Source organism: Prenolepis imparis, unplaced genomic scaffold, assembly GCF_030444845.1.
Source record: "Prenolepis imparis isolate NDT839.2.m4 unplaced genomic scaffold, iyPreImpa1.0 SCAF_1, whole genome shotgun sequence".
Lineage (NCBI taxonomy): Eukaryota > Metazoa > Arthropoda > Insecta > Hymenoptera > Formicidae > Prenolepis > Prenolepis imparis.
Genome location: NW_028141159.1, coordinates 4,270,580 through 4,290,319, shown reverse-complemented (window position 1 = coordinate 4,290,319; position 19,740 = coordinate 4,270,580). Strand labels below are relative to the sequence as shown.

At 41.7% G+C, this 19,740-nt stretch overlaps 1 long non-coding RNA gene across 1 annotated transcript in view; it reads left to right on the top strand.

Moving 5' to 3' along the window:
* LOC145939490 (uncharacterized) overlaps positions 1-12,829 on the top strand; it is a 342,686-nt gene extending 329,857 nt beyond the window's left edge. The window contains exon 7 of the long non-coding RNA XR_014425833.1: positions 11,654-12,829. This is a non-coding gene — a long non-coding RNA (uncharacterized LOC145939490). The remainder of the gene's footprint in view (positions 1-11,653) is intronic.
* The last annotated feature ends 6,911 nt before the right edge of the window (positions 12,830-19,740 follow it).

Here is a 19,740-nt window from a genome sequence, read left to right as displayed (position 1 = left end):
TCTTTGTGCGATCGAAATTAGTCGTGAACGTTTCACGGAATTCTTGACAATAAAAAGACCAAAAAAGTACACTACACGAATGTATCGCCTAATCAACCCAAAATAATCACGATTCGATGCTCGTATTATTTTCCGAGTATCCTTGGAAGACCCGATATCAATTCTTTTTCAATTTCGGCTCGAACAATCTGAAGAAACGACGATGGTTAATTAACAGATCATGGAGGAGCGAGACATCGTGACGTGAAAACACCGCTTTTGCATCGTCGTTTTATCTCTTCTGCCTTCATCTCTCCGCCGCTCTCATGGCGGAGTATCGTCGTTCTTCTCTTTCCCCAGTCCGTCTCTCTTTTCGCTCACTAATCTACTCGAAACTCGCGACGGATCGCCGGAGAACTTCCTCCCTCGCCGCTGCCTGGCCGCTCGTTGTCTCGGAGCCCGAGCTGTTTTGTCCCGTCAGTCCCGGGCGCGCAATGTGATATCTATGGGTTTCTTTTAGGGCCTTGTGTCGAAGCCGCCATTATATCGGGGAGGGAGAGAAAGAGAGAGAGGTCTTTCCCTCGACTCTTCTTCTTACATCCTGGGGCACGAATGCAAGCTCAAAGTATAGTTCACAGGAACGTCATACAGCCGACGAAGAGGACGACGATGACGATGACGACGGCGACGAGGACGATGCACGCGTACGATTGCAGCGCCTCTGGGATTGTTTTTTTCTTTCCTTTCGTCTTTCCTTTTTCGTGAAGGAGAGGCTGTATGCGCCTCTCGTGCGTCAGAAAGCAAAGAACAGGGGGAGGAAGAGAAGGAGGACGCTCCAAAGATTCTCTCCCGGAGTACTCTTTCTCTTTCTCTAGCTGGGCCATTCACGGCGGTACGCGTTTTCGAAAGGGATGAAAGGGTAAACGCGCAGTACCGACGACTGTCCTCTCGTCGGACCCTCTTTTTGGCAGCGCGCGAGAAAAGAAAGGAAGAGGCTCGAGAAGACAGAGGCGGCGGCGCTTTCTGTATACGAGAGCTCCCTCTTTTGCTTACCTCTTCCTCCCCGTCTTTAAGCAGCCTAATTATTTCCCTATCGACATAGATTTCTCAGATCGGATTACGCCGCGGTCCCTTAGATCGCCACGCCGCGATCGTGATGTCCGTGAGCTCTCGTTGGACGAGAAAAGGGTTCATTGACGAGAGATATGATTGTCCTTTGGGACATGATAAAAAATTACATGCGATTATATGCATCGCGTTGACAATTTTACGCGTGTTAATAAATAAGTAACGTGTATGTTAAAAGTCGTACACCTCGAGATAATATGATTTACAAGGTACAATTGAAATTTATTTCGTTCATAATTAACATATTTTAATGTCACACATGTGTATTTCTTATTTTCCAAGCGGAGCTTCATGGTATCACCTGAGATGTCACAACACGAATGAATCTGCGCGAAGGATCTCGCAAAATATTTACCCAAGCCTGTCTATGAAAAATGGCTATTGAGCGGTGTTGAACGTGACAGAGCAATATGAGGGAATTCGTTCGTTCGTTCGTTCATACACATACACACACACACGCACACACATCAGTCGTAATGTTGCCGTTTGCCGCTAACACATGAATATCCAAACACACGACACTCATCGATAATTCAATATCGCACGTAGCAGCGGCCTAGCCCGTCTCGGCCTCTTTTGTCGTGGTATGTCGCGCCGTAATGACGCGTGTCTCCTCCATCGTGAAAATTTAATTGATCTGCCAAGACCTTCCCACATCTGCGAAGGACACGTGTGTGTACACGTTACATTTATACGAGTCTCTACGGCGTATCAGAAATCATCAGGGGACGTTGTTTCCCTTTGCGCACCACCGGATATTTATAATTTTAATTGTTGTAAATCTAATTGTCTTTGAAACGGAAGCATAGGAAGAAAAACTAAATGCGACGGCACTGAAGATTGAATTTGCACAACACGACGAATTCTTTATATAAATTGTCGTAACGCGATGATAAGCTAATATTTAAATATACCCACGTACGGTATCTCTTTGGGTAGGACCGGGAATAAAATCTTGTTATAAGTGTGCGTATAGTCGAAAGAAAATTAAAATGAAACTTTGAGAGAATCCAGAGACTCGATTGTACGACCCACACGATGCGATTTCTTTCTTAACGCAGATATGTACGTTACGAAGCTTGAGGGGAAAAGCGAAATAAAAGAAGATTAAGTCGAATCGAAAATACGTGATAAAAAAAAAGAACGTCATGTAATATAGCGACTCGCTCTCTTGCTGGCTAAAGTTTGCAGAGTACAGTTTGTTTAGTTATAGACCTGCTCTAGTTTAAGTCACGGACATTGCGCAATAATTTCAATGGCTTATCCGAGCGACTAAACTTTATAAACAATGAATCGACAGACGATTTGCTTGCTCGTCGAATTACTCGAATTCGAAATAAAATTTTAGCGCAAAATTCCTCGAAATTTTGCGGATTACAAAATGCGCATAGCTTCGAGCACAATAACAACTATAATGACGAATAACACTGTAGTAGAGAAGGAACGTATACTCGTAAATATAAAATAATTCAAACAGCTATTTCGATATTTTCGATAGAAATTCTTGTGATGATTAAACACATTCAAACACATTTCCTTTTTCGATATTTTTTAATTATTTTTTATCAACGCGCGCACGTTTATCCGCATATAGGATAATTAAAGTTATAATCTATAAATATTATTCTTGCAAAAGTTTTACTTAGTAATGTCTTAGTCACAAAATTATTCGCTATACTTGCACAACTTTCATTACATGTAGTTCAAGGTATAAAATTATAGGTGGTTGTTAAAGCGACAAGGTTTTGCTTTGCGTTTTATGTCCTTTAGCGTTTCGTGAAGGAAAAAAAAAATCTTTGTACTCACTGTCGCCTATAATCATTTCGCGTTAAATCCAACACGCGAAACAGGATGTTTTATCGCTTGGAAGTAGAGCCAGATATTAAACGACAAGTCTTTAAGTCTGTCAAAGTTTCGCCGATTCACATTGGCCGTTCCGCAGCGAGGATCGTCGTCCATTTGCTCGCGATGCACCCACTTTAACCCCTTCCACTTGTATGGCTAAAGATCCATCTATATCCTACGCGATCGGAAAATGAGGCGGACGTGCGCTCTCTCGGCATCTAAATAAATTAAAGAGTGTCTCCATTCGCGATGCTCTCCGCCAATCGAACCGGCGCGGAATTGTCAATGCGAGGAATTCCGTCGCTATACATACCGTGAGAGAAAATGCCAATGGTTGAAGTCACTGCCGTATTACGGCGAGCGTATGTATTGTGTCTCTTTCGAACTGTTTAATAGCAAAGAATATAAATATTTTCCATATGCGTTATTTTTATTCTCGACTGAATAAATGCGTATTATAGTATATGGGGATTATATATTTCTGGAAGATATTTTTTATGACAATAATAGTCTTTTCGAAAATTTCAATCGAAAACTATTACATCATCAAACAGAGCGCTAAAAGAGTGAAAATGAAATATATACATAAGTACTTTGAATGAATAAAAATTAACGTTAGAATTGTATCAGAGAAATATGCGAAATTATACAATCCGATGAATTTAAGTAGAATATAACCACTCGTTCTCGTCACGCACTCAAACTTGTTCGGAACACTCGTCGCGAAGAAAATTTCACTTGTACGACGTTTTTCTTACTACACGGGGGATTTTTCACGATTTCCGTCTTACCTCGATCCACCTGGGAGAAGCGTTGATTCCCCAAGCGGGGAAGACTCGCGAAGGAAAAAAGCTCGGACATAGAACAGGGGGTACGTTCGCTGCGTCGTTAAAGAGAGAGCTCGAAACACGATCTTTCCCTCGCGTAGCTTGTGAAAACGTAGGAAAAGATGGAGGAAACTATGAAATTCCGGCCATTCTTCGCCCGACAATAGGACGCACGGGGATATATATTTCGGAAATTCCCAATGGCACACGCGTGCACCGCCGTCAGTATAAAAGGGGGGTCACGGAAAGGCAGAGGGAAGGATAGAGGGGACAGGCGGGGTTTGCTCGCTTCCATTATGAGCGACGCGCGTTTTTTCCGAGGGTGGGTTTTCTAGCGTCCGTACGCAACCGTACGTGTATTAGCGCGAAGCGTTTTGTGCCAAGGGGTCCTTTCTTCAGGGCAGTTCGGCCAAAAACCACCCCTGAGGTGAGCACCAATGAAAATCCGGGCGTGCACCTCCCCGAACCCGGTAGCCCCCGAAATCGGTCCGACTCGGCCTCTCGATTGTCGCGCCATGAAACCGCGCCGATCGATATCTCGTAAATATTTTATTAATAGATATGAGCGATTATCACACGCGGCGCGCGCGAGATACTTGAATTAATTTGTGTGATCGCCACATCGAAACCGATTATAATTAAATTTACCTTTTTTATTCGCTCCGCCAAGTAATTCTTAAAGCTCCCTTTTTTAGATGCTAAAGTTGTTTCTTTATATTTCTCTGCGCGCGATTTCTCTCCACATATAAGTCTCATTAATCTTCATGTACATCGCGAGAAAAACCTTAATCATGTGATGTCAGAGAGGCGATTATTAACGATCGTCAACGTAATTTTAGAATTCAAAATTTATCTATTTGATCATCGCTCGTTAACTTTTATCGTTTATTTATATGTGTTTGATATACTGCACTTGTATATACTCGTAATCACTCCGCGTAATTTTAATTCAACGTTACTAAATTTATTTCACCTTTTTAATTTTAACTTAACTATAATATTAATAATACCATCACAAAAATCGTGTATAACACTAATCACGAATAAAATTTTTTCTTACAGATGTAGATATTTATAAAGAAAAAACATTCACACGCAAATTCATTCATCTATCGTTATGTTTCTGTGATCGAACATTAATTTCAAACCGAGATGCACATTGTAAACAACGAGGTGAGAATTGAGTTTTGCATAGTCACGTTTAATTAATTCCGAAAACTCTGACGCGATAAAACGAGAACGAGCGATTTTTGAATCGCATTCAGAGTCGCGAGATTCACAAAGTTCCGCGAGTACCGCGGTTTTGCCGGCATTCACGAGCGACGCGTGAATATTTCATGGAAATTATAAATTACGCAGCGCACGCGGAACGCCGGCAGCCGCGGATCGCATCGAATTTCTGACGATGTCAGTCGACATTTTCTCGCGACCGCCACCGCGGAAAACGCGAAATTTCACAATCGCATTCAAATAATTGTTCACAATCCGCTTTCGACGCTTTTGGAGCAGCATAAATTCGTGCCATTAAATGCCGTCAATGGTCGATACGGTAATGCGAATTCGTTTCGTTTTTCTTTTGTTACTTTCGTATAATAAATGATATCGGTGAAGCGAAGTTTGATAGCAAACTCTATCGTATATGATCTTATATTCCGAATACTTTATTATGTATATCTACAGTACATACCTTTATTCAACGTCCGAAAATGTTCCTTGTTATCCGCAAACGTAGCATATTCGCCCAAATGTAAGCAAAAGCGCCTTCGGGATTCGGGATTACTTTGCAGTGCCATTTTCATCGAATTAATCTGAAATACAATTTATAATTTTTGTGAGATGATTACTTTTAAAATACGAAAAATGTGTTTAACGTGAATTTTCCACGTTTTGAATTAAACAACTCAGCTATGAACAAAGTTTATTGAATTTTTCTCCGTAGCTTCAAAAAATAGTATGTTTAACTTTTTTATAAATAAAAAATATTAATAAAAATTTATCATTTTTTGTGACTCTTAGACAATATATTTTTTAAATTTTATTTTAAGACGAGAAACTTGGAAGACTTTTTGTTTTCCTCCTCGCGCGTTTTGATAAACTTTGTTCGTGCTTTGAGTTACTAAGGATTACATTTATCTCGACAATATAATTTAAAATTTAAAAAGTATGTTCACGCAACGCGAATACGTATCTGGGCCGTGCGTAGTGTCGCGTAGAATCTCTCCCCCTATTCCGCGCATGCAACACTGCTACTGGCAACAACCCCTTATTATCCCGGGCACTCCTACCGCGATACATAACTGCCATTCGCATTATAACCTGCACCTCGGCCATTGTGAAACCGTAGCCTGTGTTTCCACGGCTCTTCTTCGACGTCTGTCATTAATTCAGCTTTACTCCGTTGACGTACCTTCGTATCATTACACTGCGCGCATACTCTCAGAAGCAGGAAGGAGCACGGAACTGGCAATTCAGAATGTCGGAAAGAGCACGGGAAATCGACACCGGGAATTTCATTAACCTTAGACTAGATCCGTATTAATTGGCGTGCAGCCAGTGATTCGCTCGTATTTAACATCCGGCGAGCACTTCTTCACCGACATTGATATAAATAGTATATCAACAGTATGTACATCAATCAAAAAGACGGGCTTAATTCTTGAGAGATATCTCCATAATTTTATCTCCCCCCACATACATGTAATATTTCAGAATTACATTTGTAATTTAAATATAGGTGTTCAAAATTTTAGAATAAAAATTTTATTTACTTTTTAAAACGTACACTCAATTAGATCATTTTGCGCAAACTGTTATACGTTCTGTCTGATAAATGAGAACGCAAAGTTCCGTTAATTTGGTGACGGTGGTCGGAGTTGCTTGGAGCGTCGGCTAACGTTTTCTGGACACCAATGGGGGAAGATTTAAACGGTAGGTTGTGTGGACAACCCAGAAAATTAGTCACATCCGCATTCAGCGCTAAATCGTTCCCGTGTTCTGCTCTTCCTATTGTCGCTGGCTCCTCGACTGTGAAACTTTTGTTGAGGTTTCGCCCGAGGGTTTTCCGCGGAATTCGTAGATGGCAAAACGACGGCGAGCGTCCGTTCACCCGAGTTCTTGGCCCAATGAAACCTCGGCATCGAATAATACCGCGTTCCAAATATCAAGTGGAGAGAATGAAAGTACGTAATCGCAATTTAATTTTACATCTATTTGCATCGCACTCGGTTTCGCGCTGCTCATGAATATAAACATTTAAACAGATGTAATTAAAATCGGCGATTATTTTTAATATTTTAAGATTGCAACAGTCAACTAAAAAAATTTTTATATGTATTTGTTTATTGCTATTTATCTCAATTGGTGTTGTAATTGATATAAATTTTCTTATATTTTATAAAATTTTTTTTCGATATAATTTTACTATTCGAGAGGAAAGAGAATTAGGTCAGTACATCTACGTCCGCGTATAAAACTTGGAGAAATGCAATGTCAAGCATAAATTCATAAAAATCAACCAAGGTCGTAGGAAATAAAAAATATTCACAAACTTCGTCGTCAAATGTTACAAACGGACTTGGAATTCTCGCGCGACGGAATCCGAGAGAAAAAAAAGTAACGCGAACGCGGAGGGGCATGGGAAGCGAAGGGACAAGATCTTGTGGGGGTTGGTTTTTACGCACGAACTACACCCTAGTACCGGGGATGAAGGAGGAAACATCGATCCCGGAGTAACCCATACGCGGCTGCACACCTACGTATACATATACACGTACACGAGCGAGCACGAAAGCGCGTTCGCGCTCGCGCTCCTTCGGGGGCGAGAACGTTCTATATAAAGGGGGATGAAGTCTTATGGGGTTGCGTCTTTATGTGAAAGCATTCCGCGGGTTCTCATGTCGGTCTACGAATTCTGGAAGGCGTTCTTTCGTCGCTCGACGCTCGGAATTCTTTCGTGTTCCATCGTCCCTTCGGTTTTAAGTTGTCCTGGACGACGAACAAAGTACACAATATAAAACAAAAGACGTTAAGTATATATATAAAAAGTATTTAGATTATTAGATTTATAAGGAATATTAATAATAATATTACTGCCTCTTTCTTTTTCTCTGTTTCGAAAAATATTTGCAAAAATAATATTGTCGTCTTCTAAAGAAAATGTAAAATGGACATATACATATATATAATACATGCATATATATGTATAAATTACTCGAAAATATTTAAAGAACTCTGAGAAACTCGAATGTCTCGATGAAGCGAATTATTCAATACTTGAACTTTCTCAACACTATAAAACACATTACCTTTTAATTATAGGCCATAGAAAATTAGCAATTGTAATATATGTACCTAAGGGAGGTAAAGAGCAGGATGTGTGTGTAATCATTTATAATATCGTATATTTTATTATTAACATAATTCATGCAACGCATTGATGCGAGTATCGTCGTCGCATGCTCGCACTCGCAGAATTCGAACGCGGATGTCTCAATCATCCTTGAGGAAATGAGTTTGGTCGTGGTCACGTGACTTTATCCGCGAAACGAAAACCGCAGAGATTATTAATTCCCGTATAACAGTGATTACGGATCCAGAACCAATATCATTATGGCTTTCGTGGCCATCTCTCTCTCCCTAGGCCACCTACGGTCAATCCTCTAATACTCGCTGACCACAGCTGCGCACGCACACTTGCCCTCACGAACACGCGCGCGTTGCTTTATTTATCCCTTTTACCAGGGCCCGCCTGGCCCTGGCGCCAAGATAGGAGGAAACCCTGAAACTCCCTCGAGAGAACTTCAGCCCTGTGGAAAAGAGACGGCCGTTCGTGGCTCTGATATTCTTTTGCGTTTCTCTTGCGCATTCGTTCTTCCTCGCTTTTTCATTTTGCTTTCGTATATTTTTCGGATTAGAAAATCCCGCGACAAGACGCGTTCCAAGCGTGCAAACGTATAAAATATAAGAGATTCACTCATTTAAAGTTAATTATATAATCAATCAAGTTTTTCTTTCCCGTTTATATTCTTAATCTTTAAATTTTCAACACATGTAATGTCTTAAGTTTCTTTATTAGTCTTTTCTATTTCCGAACTTTTATGAAAATCTCATAACTATTATTATATCATCGTGTATCTTTCCGTGTGCTGTGATATTTTCTCTTCTCTTTTATCTCAATTTCGATCCTTCGCGAAGATGGAGGAAGCCAATGCGGAGGTCAAAGGTCGGGACCTCACTAGATACATACTTCGAGAGAAGAAGCGAGGAGAGAAACACTGCGGCGAAGGAAGTGTATAGGACGAGCGAAGTTTCGCTCCGAGGAATCTCCGTGTCATCTCTTACAAGACGCAGTCACGACAGTTTGTACTTTTCTCGAGTTACTGTTCTCTCTCGGAATTATTAGAACTATTGCTCATGTACTGTATGCGAAGAAGAAAAACGGGGTCACTAGGGATAATTGCGCCAGTAAAACAAACAGAATCGCAGTGATATTTTCAATATTAATAATCGGATAAATTTAATAATTATTTTAAAATTGTAATAATAAAATGATAATCTTTTTAATATTATAAAATCATTCAAATGAAAAAACAAAATATATAATAGCTAAAAAATAATTAATGAATTAAAATGCAGAGTAACACATGAAAGTGAGGAATACTTAACGATCAAAAATGAAGTATTATTTTATCTTTTTATATCGCCCTCTATCTAATCATCTTTACGGTAATCAATGTCATTAGGGGCCGTATGTGAGCTACTTCGAGGGTGTAGAAAAAAAAAGGCAAATTGTCTCGATCTTAGCAAGCTTTTCTACCTCGGCAACCATGAACTATACTCCCTAAAATAATGGAACTCCGGAATAATTCAGCAGGACGATTACGTTCGTGCTACTACGGCTACGTTTCGTGTTATTATAGCAATTGCTCATGTATCCCAATAAAAGAGACATATATCGTGCCCACGCGCGACCTGTGGAAATATTATAGAAATACGTTTAATGTATAATGTTGAAGAAGGAACGAGATAATTGATTTGAAGAAGAGCTGAAAATGATCAGCTGATTCTTTGATTTTTGAACATTCGCCGTTCTAAATAACACACTAATCAATTGACGAGTCAAACCGATTTCGCAGCGATGACGATGCTGTTGCGAGGGTGAATAAAATTTCCCGGCTTGTCCAGCGCGATATCCTAGTGGCTAACATAGCTACGGGAGTCTTGGTTCCTCTTCTCTTCTTCTCTCTTTCTTTCCCTATCTTCTCTCCGTTTATTTTTTCTTTCTTTTTCTCATACAGTTAGGAACGTTAGCCATGGCGCCACCATACGCAGAAGAGAATCGAACCCCTCAGTTGCACCGAGAACGAAAGAACGGACGAACGAAAGTGCGCTTGGCGGTCGTTTTTTTAAAAATAAAATGGCGGCCGCCGATACGAAGAGGACGAAGAAGCGAGGGACGCGAGGGGGTCCGAGTGGGAGGCTAAACGAGGGAGGAGACGCGAGGGGAAGAGCTGCGGCGGTAGATGGAGGAAAGAACCGAGAAGGACCACCGGAGAGCCCGTTCTGCGATTAGACTTACAAAACAAACGGCCCGGCGGTCTGGACCACGCAAACCAATGGCGTAGCACGCTGATCCTGACAAGGGACACGAGATAATTGGATCAAGACTCAGCGAGTATGAAACCGTGAACGAAGCGCCTCGTAATTTTCGATTGGTCGCAGGTCGGCGACCTTGACTCCTCCGTGCGATACGTCAACGCGAATTGTTTTCGCGTCGTTATCATTTACGTCATCGCTACCAAAGTTCGAGGCCGGGCACATTAGACGCAATGTCCGAGAACGTTAATGAGCCTTGGCTCGATTTTCGAGAACCTATACGGACAATATTATCAAGATAAAAGGAGACAATTCGCTCTCCTTTCGGTGAAAATATTGCTAGAGTGTTTCGGAAAGACGCCACCAATTTTCGGACAACGTTCCACGATGCTCGAAATAGAAACGGTATCGGTGAGAAAATCGCGAGACGAGAGCGCGAGGAGAAGCGGCGATATCGGATGGACGGCACGATCGTCGTCGACGGCATATGCGAGGGGCGGCAGAGAGCAGGGTGTCCACCTCCTAGAAACGTGTAGCCTCTACCCTCTATTGATCGAACGGTCTGCCCTGGGCTTCACTGGAGTGGACTGGACACACCAGCAACCCCTAACCGTCGCACCATCTCGCAGACCCTTACCTCCCACCCCACCTTATATACGTAAGAATATACCTATGTGTGTGTTTGCGTGCATGTGCGCGCGTGTATGGTTGTGAGCGCGTGTGTGAAAACGAGAGAGCTCGGCAGCCAAAAGACGCCCCAAAACGTTGCGCCCAGGGGAGGATGGTCATCCCGGGGGTAGCTCGTACGATTTCGATGTGTGCCTCGAGAAGGTCTTTCCCGGTGTGTGAGTGTCCTACGTGCCAGTGTGCGTTCCAGCACGTACGACGCCTTATTGGATACTGGATATTGAGCGAAGGTGATCGTCTGGAAGGTGAACGGCTGTAGTGGGCACCAGTATGAAATTTTCATACATGATTTCGATCGTTAAACGAATCAAGCTTCGAATTCGGTCATACATTTTAGATACGTGAACCAATTATACAAGACTGTGCCTCACAACATACAGATACTCGAAGAGAATAATACATGGAAAATAATCAATTTTTAATCTAAAATTATTTACGTAATTTTCTAGCACAATTGTAGACGTTTTCATTAGTTTTGATTATTTTTTTGCTCACGAATAAAATATATAAATTAAATATTTTGTGATTTCTGTATCATCATTTCCCTTCATATTCGATTTGCATTTATTAAAATGACATCTTCGCTGTTTCAGATATCGGAACACGTGGTGGACATTCATTCGAAATCCCGAAACCTCCGAAGACTCCGCATTGTAAAACGAATTCCGACTACGTCTGACGTGCTTGCGAAATTGCATCGCCTCGACATAGTGATTTCTACGTGCCGTGCTGTCAGTCGTTTCGAATAATTCCCGATTCGCTCGGCAGAATTCGCCCTTAAGATCGAAAGAATCTTCCGTGGAAGCGATTTCGAAGTACGACTTCCGGGAACCGTCTCTACCGATCGAGGATGAGAAATGAGAAAAGGATAGAGGACGAGAAGACGAAAGCAAAAACATCAACTGCCTCTATCATGGCGAGACGGAATTTTTATAGCGCGTGTTTACGAGCCGCTTTAACCGATTGATCGTTCGACGATGCGTGTGTCGTTAATAAAATGTGTTGCAAGCTACACAAAAATTATTTCAAGATACATAAAATTTACAATATATATTTTTTTTAAATACAGCTAGAAAAGAATAAAAATTTCATTAAAAATAACATGAGACTCGTAATAAAAAAAAATTATCGATAAAACCTTATATCGTTATTCAATTATTTCTATCGAGTCTATTGTCTAGAACAAATATCTGATATTTCCTTGGTGAAGCAATAAAACGACACGACGGTTGACGAACGTGACTCATTTAAAAAAAAAAAACTCTGTCGCGACGTAAAAGAAAGCAAATAGTCAAAGTGCACGTATCTCAGTTCTCCGCGCTCGACTTTCATCGAGCAGGAATTTGCATCCGAGATAATCTCGGTCTCGAGTAAGGCGCGAATCGCGAGTCGACAAAAGTAACCGTGCGCATTGTGTAATGTAAAACTACGGCGCATTATAGCATTAGTATTATAGCATAGAGGCGAGCCATTCCTCGCTCATACACAAATAATAATACGCGCGTGTGCGATTCTCGTGCCGTTTCCCGCGAACGCTTTATGATACTGCGCGCGCCACTCCCGTTCCCTGCTATATATTAAACAATAACGGGCGCAACGACAGCGAGAGCACCCCGTTAATCCGCGCGGACACGTTCGCGATCGCGGCCGATTAGTCGCGTCGTAAGACGTGATAATAATGAATCGGCAGCAGGCATGCGAGCGATAATATCTAGCTTTTCCTGCTTAAGACTCGACACTCCGCCTGTTTGATACTTGTTTATCGTATCGAAAAAAGACGTACAATATAGTAGGTCATTTATATAAATTTTTTTTATATAATTTATATATTTTATATAATTTATATATTTTATATATAAATAATTTATGCAATAATATAACAAATTTAAATTGAGATTTTTAAGCAATTTACAACATTGTGTCAACATTCTAGGCCAAATCATCGGGGAAATGAAGCGATTCTTCGGAAGAGAATATTGAGGGAGAGTACAAGCATCCCTAGGCAGTACTCGCGAGTAAATGGCTCGGTTGTCTGCGGTGAACAATTCGTGAGCCGGGTGTCGTGACTGCGCTTGATAGCGTTCGAGTGAAAAGCTATCCCTGAGTCGTATTTACATGTACAGCCGAGGTTTCGTGTCCGGATTTAAACAGCCGTTGAGTATCGATTACGGCGTGCCCGGACATTTGTTTTAACATCGAACGTAATAGTCGTTTAAAGTAGTGAAAGCGCGAACGGAGATTAAGCTCACCGTCGTCGCTATATATATATATATATATATATATATAAATACGTATGTCGATACATACGGTGGCGAGTTATAAAGATTTTGTTTATAAAGGATTTTGTTTGAAATAACCGTCTATAATAATCCGCGTTTGGAGGAGATAAAAGTTTCCCCTCGCAATAAAACGAGCTTTTTATAGACCGATCTTTGTGGAACTTTCCAAGCTTCTCGCTAGATTTGGAAAGTTTAAAATTCAAGATGTATATTCCTTTTTTTTTTTTTTTTTGCAATCGCGAGTTATAGACTGCACACAGTTTCTTTGCGTGCCATCCTGCGGAGAGCGCGGGTTGACATCCTCCCTATGTCAACTTCTATAGATTTAAATTTTGCAAAAGTTATTTTGCGTCGGCTATGCACATATCGGATAACGTATCTGTCTTGCGAAACTAAAATCGACACACAATGCTTTAAAAGTTAAATATTATAGAATAACAGCATCATTCGATATTTGTGCGAGATGTCATTCAATCCTCCAAAGATGAGAAAGAGGAAAAAGATTTTTTAAATTTCGTTCAAGGTTTTTTAAGAAATATTACGTTGTTGATTCATCAATCGAACGTTTAGCGACCTGGAGGAGAAAAGTCGATACACTTTAAAAGCTCTGGCGATCGATACGACATAAATTAAACACGCGCCCACAGGCGTCTCTCCCGTGGGCGAAGGGCGCGTGGCAAAATAGCGAGGTACAATACGTGCACGCGTACTTTAACGTGTACGAAGTTACGCTGTGCTATACGTTACACAGCCGGCCCAACCTAGCTTACCATTGGAGGCAGACCAAGCGCACCTAACCGATGCCGGCGCATTGTCCTGTGGGCGACACGGCCGTTATTGAATCGGCCGTCGAGTTATGAGAGAGATCGTCTCTCTCTCATTCCTAGGATCCCGCGGCAACCAACGTGTATGCGCGCGCGTGTATGTGACGAGCTGAGCATAAAATACACGCGGACGCATAACTGCGTTACTACCGGACGCGTGTAACTATGTACTCGGCGTTGTTCATTCCGCTTCTCCGGTATACCTGTGCGTTCGCGATGAAAAAAAGGGAAGGAACTGGCTGCCACTCGCTCGTTGTATATCGCTGAAATAATCACGTCGTTCGGTGACGCGATCGAGTTTTGCTCAAGCCTTTGTCAGGCGATACATGTCGTCCGAGTTAACACGGGATACAAACAAGAGTATTACGACATGTATATGTATGGAAAACGTAGTTGATGAAACACACAGCGTTATATTATCGCAGATGAAGAAAATATCATGTCATTACTGATGTCATTTACGATTACTCGCGATATTTACCAAGCGAAAAAAAAAGAAGTGTTGGTCTTTCCACCGCCTTTCTACGAACAATTTGCTTGGCATGTGGAGATCGATGCGTGCCCATGTGCGTGTCTATGAAAATGTTTCCTTCGAGAGGGGCGCGTTTCTCCCTCATCGTGTTTATATGTGTCGGAGCAGACCCTAGCACTCCCTCCGATTCTCGTAAAGGAATGGAAGATGCTAGGCGTCCCTCTGAGGCGCCTTTCCCGTCATCTATCACCCCCTCAGTGGCCCACCCCCTTAATGTCGCGAACGAGGCTGCAGTTACAAGGAGCGGGAGCGAGCGAGGGATGAGGAATCCCGCCGGCGACCACGTCGGGGTCGTAAGTCGAGAAAGGGACTTATCAGAGCGTGGAGGATACTCGGCGCAAGGAGATGTCGCGGAAGGAGTAATAATTCGCGGCGCTGCGGCTTTTTACGTCGGATATTTTTCCGCGCGAGAAAGGTCGCGAAGAGCAAGCATCACGAGAGGATTAATGGAAACTACGTAGACTCGTAATCTTGACCTTTAATTGCTCGACGCGACGTTTCATCGAAACGAAATGACATTTATGTGGCGACAATGCAATAACGATCATCAATTTGCAACGCATTCTTGATACGTCCAAGAATAAGATAGAGCGCGCATCTACTTTTTTCGCGTTTATAAATATCGCTTTTGATATACATATATCACAGGACGCGCCGTTTCAACGGTTTCAACGATTTTCCGATATAGACCATCCCGCGGAACATAATATTACGTCCGACTTCGCTGTCGATCGATCGCTGCTTATCCCAAAGTCATTATGGTACGGGTAAATATCGACGTTCGATACTCGCGGAACTAAAAGACAAATAGCAACATGCAAGGCCACCCGATTCGCTATCGCGTGTAATTTCTATCTCGTTTATCGATACAATTTTGCGCCGGATAATAACGGCAATAAGGAAAATTAAATACTTTTGACACTTTTTAAAATTTGTGTTCAAATGCATCACAAAGTGAAATTATTCTGTATCATTTTTTATCCTTTGTATTTTTGTATTATACATTTTCAAAAATATTTAATAGCGATTCTTGTAATACAATTAAATTTTGCGAGTTGCTGTTATCGATCATAAGACGATGGCGGAGTGTTTAACAACGCCGAGAGTTCGCGAGTAGTCGCTATGTACGGTGTCACCCGCAAAGCTCGCCGGAAGCATCCAACCGACTTTATTCCGACGCACGAAAACAACCCCCATCAACGTTTCTGTCACTTTCAGCCGTTTCATTACGAATTCGTACATACGAACGCGTTCTCCATAGCAAAATATAATACGAACAATTTTCGATCCCGCCGCGTAACTTTTGAATGAACGGCGAAACGCGCGGTTCGTTCGGAAAGCATTTGCATGTCGTCAAAAGTTTGAGAAATTTTACAAAGTTGCATTACATGTACGGACGTATAATGCCGTATCTTTCCGACGTACATGTAGACCTTTAAGAAGAATACGAGAAATACATATATATGTACATATGCGAAAAAAATTATATTTATAATATTATCTATCCTCGCCAGTCCAACGTGTCGGGATAAAGAGATTTGCATCTTGCGATCTTGCCTAATAAGCGTTATGAGCCTGAATTTGTCGGCACGGCCGACACACCGTAAAGGTATAAACGAGATGGGCGAGAGAAGGGCGCACACTTTCGTTATACATACATGTGCACAAGTTGCGGGACATGGCGAAAAAGGGAGCAAAAAGCTGCGGGCGTTCTCGGACGGTCGGTCAAATGTTTAAACAAACGAGCAATTATCTTAACTCGATCTGGGATCTCCGGGGTGTTCCAGCCCTACGAAAGTATCGTCCGCCTCCCACCTCCTTCGTTGCCTCTATCTGACATCTTCCGTCTCTCCCCCTCCTCTCATAGCGTTCTGTCTGTCTCTTTTCTTCTCGTTTTTGGGGCCCCCGTCGAAGATGTCGTCGGCCTGGGGGCCACGTAAAAAGCACAAGACATGCATTTCATTCGTTGCCCGTGTCGAGTCTTTGGTTCCCCTTTATGTCCCGCCGATATTCCGACCGGCAACCCTTCCCGGCTCTCTCTCTCTCTCTTTTGCTCTCTCTCGTATAGTCTCTCTTCGATCGTCGCCATCGCGCGACGACGTGGGGTTGCATTCGCGACGCGAGAGCTTGCTCCGACTTTCAACTCACAGAAAATTAGATAAAAATTCGAGACAAGTAGATTAGATTGCTATTCCTCCATTATATTACGTATAGGAATTGATTAGGTATTTTGTACTGAAATATTTATCACAGAAATCATTGATTTTATAACTCCCATAATAGTCATAAACATTGAATATGCGTCAAAATCATATGATTAACATTAAATTCATTCTTTTCTTCGTAAATGCAATAGAAAATAATTTAAAAATAATTTTAAAAGAAGTAATATAACATTAATTTTTTGTATTATTTGTAAGTCTAATTGTTAATGCAATTAAATCTCAATATTATATGTACAATTGCTTTTGCACATCCATTGTTATAAAAAGCTGTGAATTTGTCGAGGGAGTCTTGTGCAAAGTGCAAGATAGTTGAAAGTAATAGAAACGGCACTTCGTTCTCCAACGCACTTCGAGCGAGGCAAATTAAGAGAGAACTCGCGTAACTGGGCCCGCAACCAACCGTTGAATCCTTTCGACGAGGTCCCGGATCAGGCGACTGATCCCGCACGCCTCGCTAAACCGGAGAAGTACACCGAAGGATACCTAATACGAAAACACAGGGAGCATGCGCCCGGTCCTAACAGTCCTAGAAACCATTTCGCGGACGGATGATGATAAAAAAAACACGGAAGAAAAGGAAACGTTTCGAGGAGAGCGAGCGAGCGAGCGGCATACACAACCGAGAGAGGGATCTGTTTAACTCGGATGATCCGAGTGGAAAAGAAAGACATTTATACATACCCTCGATTATACGAAGCGTTTCTCTCTCCTCGGCGTTTCAGGCCTAATTTCTTTCGTACAAAGGAACCACTCCTGGTGCACCCTTAAGGCTGGTTTACGCGTTTCTATTTTTACTTGTCAAAACGCCGCGCCGCTTTTCGACTAAGTGAATCTACGACCCGCGTAATCGCATGGCCTCCGCACCGAAATATCGCACGCTCTCTGAAGTTGCGATATCCCGCCTCGTCCCTCTCCTCCTCCTCACCGACCGCGTACACGCGCACGTTACACACCCGGGGAACTCCTCGAGTTCTCTGGACGTCGGCGAAGAGTAATTTCTCTTTGATGTTCCCATCCGCTTCTCTTTCCTTTCGTCTGTCTCCTAACTTTCTCTCCTACGTCCCTTTTCTGCTCTCGCTTCTCTCCTTTCCTCCTTATTCGCCCGCTCGTTCTCATTCGTAATGATTATGCCGCACTATCGCGTTCTCATGCTCCTTTATGGCTGATTGTCTTGACGGCCGACACATATTGCGCGAAGGACATCGGGAATAATTATCTCGCGATAAAAAAGCGATGGATATATGTATAGGGAAGATACATTCTCTCTTTTTGATCCATATCAAAAAATGTTTCTCCTATTTTCAATCTCATTTTTTTACGTTTGTGAATTTTAGAAAATATGTTATATCATTTATATATAGAAATTAAGAGCTCCTACTTTGCAGTCCAAGTAAACAGTAAACGAACAGTTTGGTACTTAAGTACTTAAAATAAGCTTTCGGTTAAACTATAGATTAAATAGTTTCAAAAGAGCGATTTGTTTAAAATATTAAAATAGATGTTAATTGAAAATTGAGATCAAACGAAAGGAAAAAAATTTCGATTCGGATTAAGTCTTGCGAAAATTCATACAAAATTAATTATAAGAAAACTCTATGAAATTCGTGGCATATGTATGTAATATATAATCGTATATCATAGAATATTACAATATTTGTACAATGGTACACAAGAAAATATAATTTAATGATCATATATGATTATTATATTGTAAGATAATGTGAACTCTTTTTTTTCCCTTATTTTGTAAATCGATAAAGCAAAGCATTACTCCCGCGCGCGCGCCATAATTCTTTGCGAGTCCATGCATGAGTTTTCGCAAGACTTTCTCTTCAATCCTTAACAAAGACCTTATTTCGCCGGCGTCGACCATGCAGCGAAATTTTCGGGAATGGCAGGCCGAATAATTTCGGAGCGCCGGATCAGATAGAGGCTTCGTCGTTTTGTTTCGACGTTCCGAAAACGTCCGGCGCAGCGCTCCAACGAGCCGGAAATCGGACGAGTTCGAAAACAGAGGCCGGAAAAGAAAGAAGATGTCCTCCTTCGGCATTTCGCCTATGTGTCCTCTCTCGGCGGCGAAAATCAAAAGAGCGATCCCCGATCTGGATCGTTTGAGATTGCCTAATTCCTTCTTGGAAAGTTATGCGGATAATCTAGGAGCGAGGCATTGTATGACCGGCGGTGAAAAATGAGTGACGTTCGATGAAATCTGAATAACAAGCCTCGGCATCGCGTATGAGTCGTAGAAGAACTATAGTAATGGATATATTTAATCCAATTGGTACGGCAGAGAGCCGGGCAGCCTCGTCCGACAAGGATGGGTACCTGTACCTGAGTTGTTTCGCGACAATGTCGAGAAATATTGGATAGACATGACGGGTCCTAAGCCCAGGTAGACGAGCGACACGCTTAACCAATTTCATGAAGAATGGCTACTAAATTTGCTTAAAATTAGGTCTCCTTAGGGCTTCGCTCAGGGAACTTCTTTGCCCGCAGGCGCCTCGTTTGCTTCATACCGTGACGCAAATCTGCGGTGTTCGCGTTAAGTTTAATAATAGTAGCGAAACTCGCTACTGTATTATAGTTAATAATAATAGTTAATTAATAATAACGAGATAAACAATTCTGTTTATGATATTAACGAATAATCTGTACTTTAATAAGTAATATCCATTATTTCAATAATATACGGACAGATTGTGGTATAAATTCAAAATTTAATATAAATGTTACTCAGAATATAAATGTAGAGACTATTCATATAATGCTCTAATAAAATTAAATTTACGAAACTCGTAGTTGCATAACATAATAACGAGA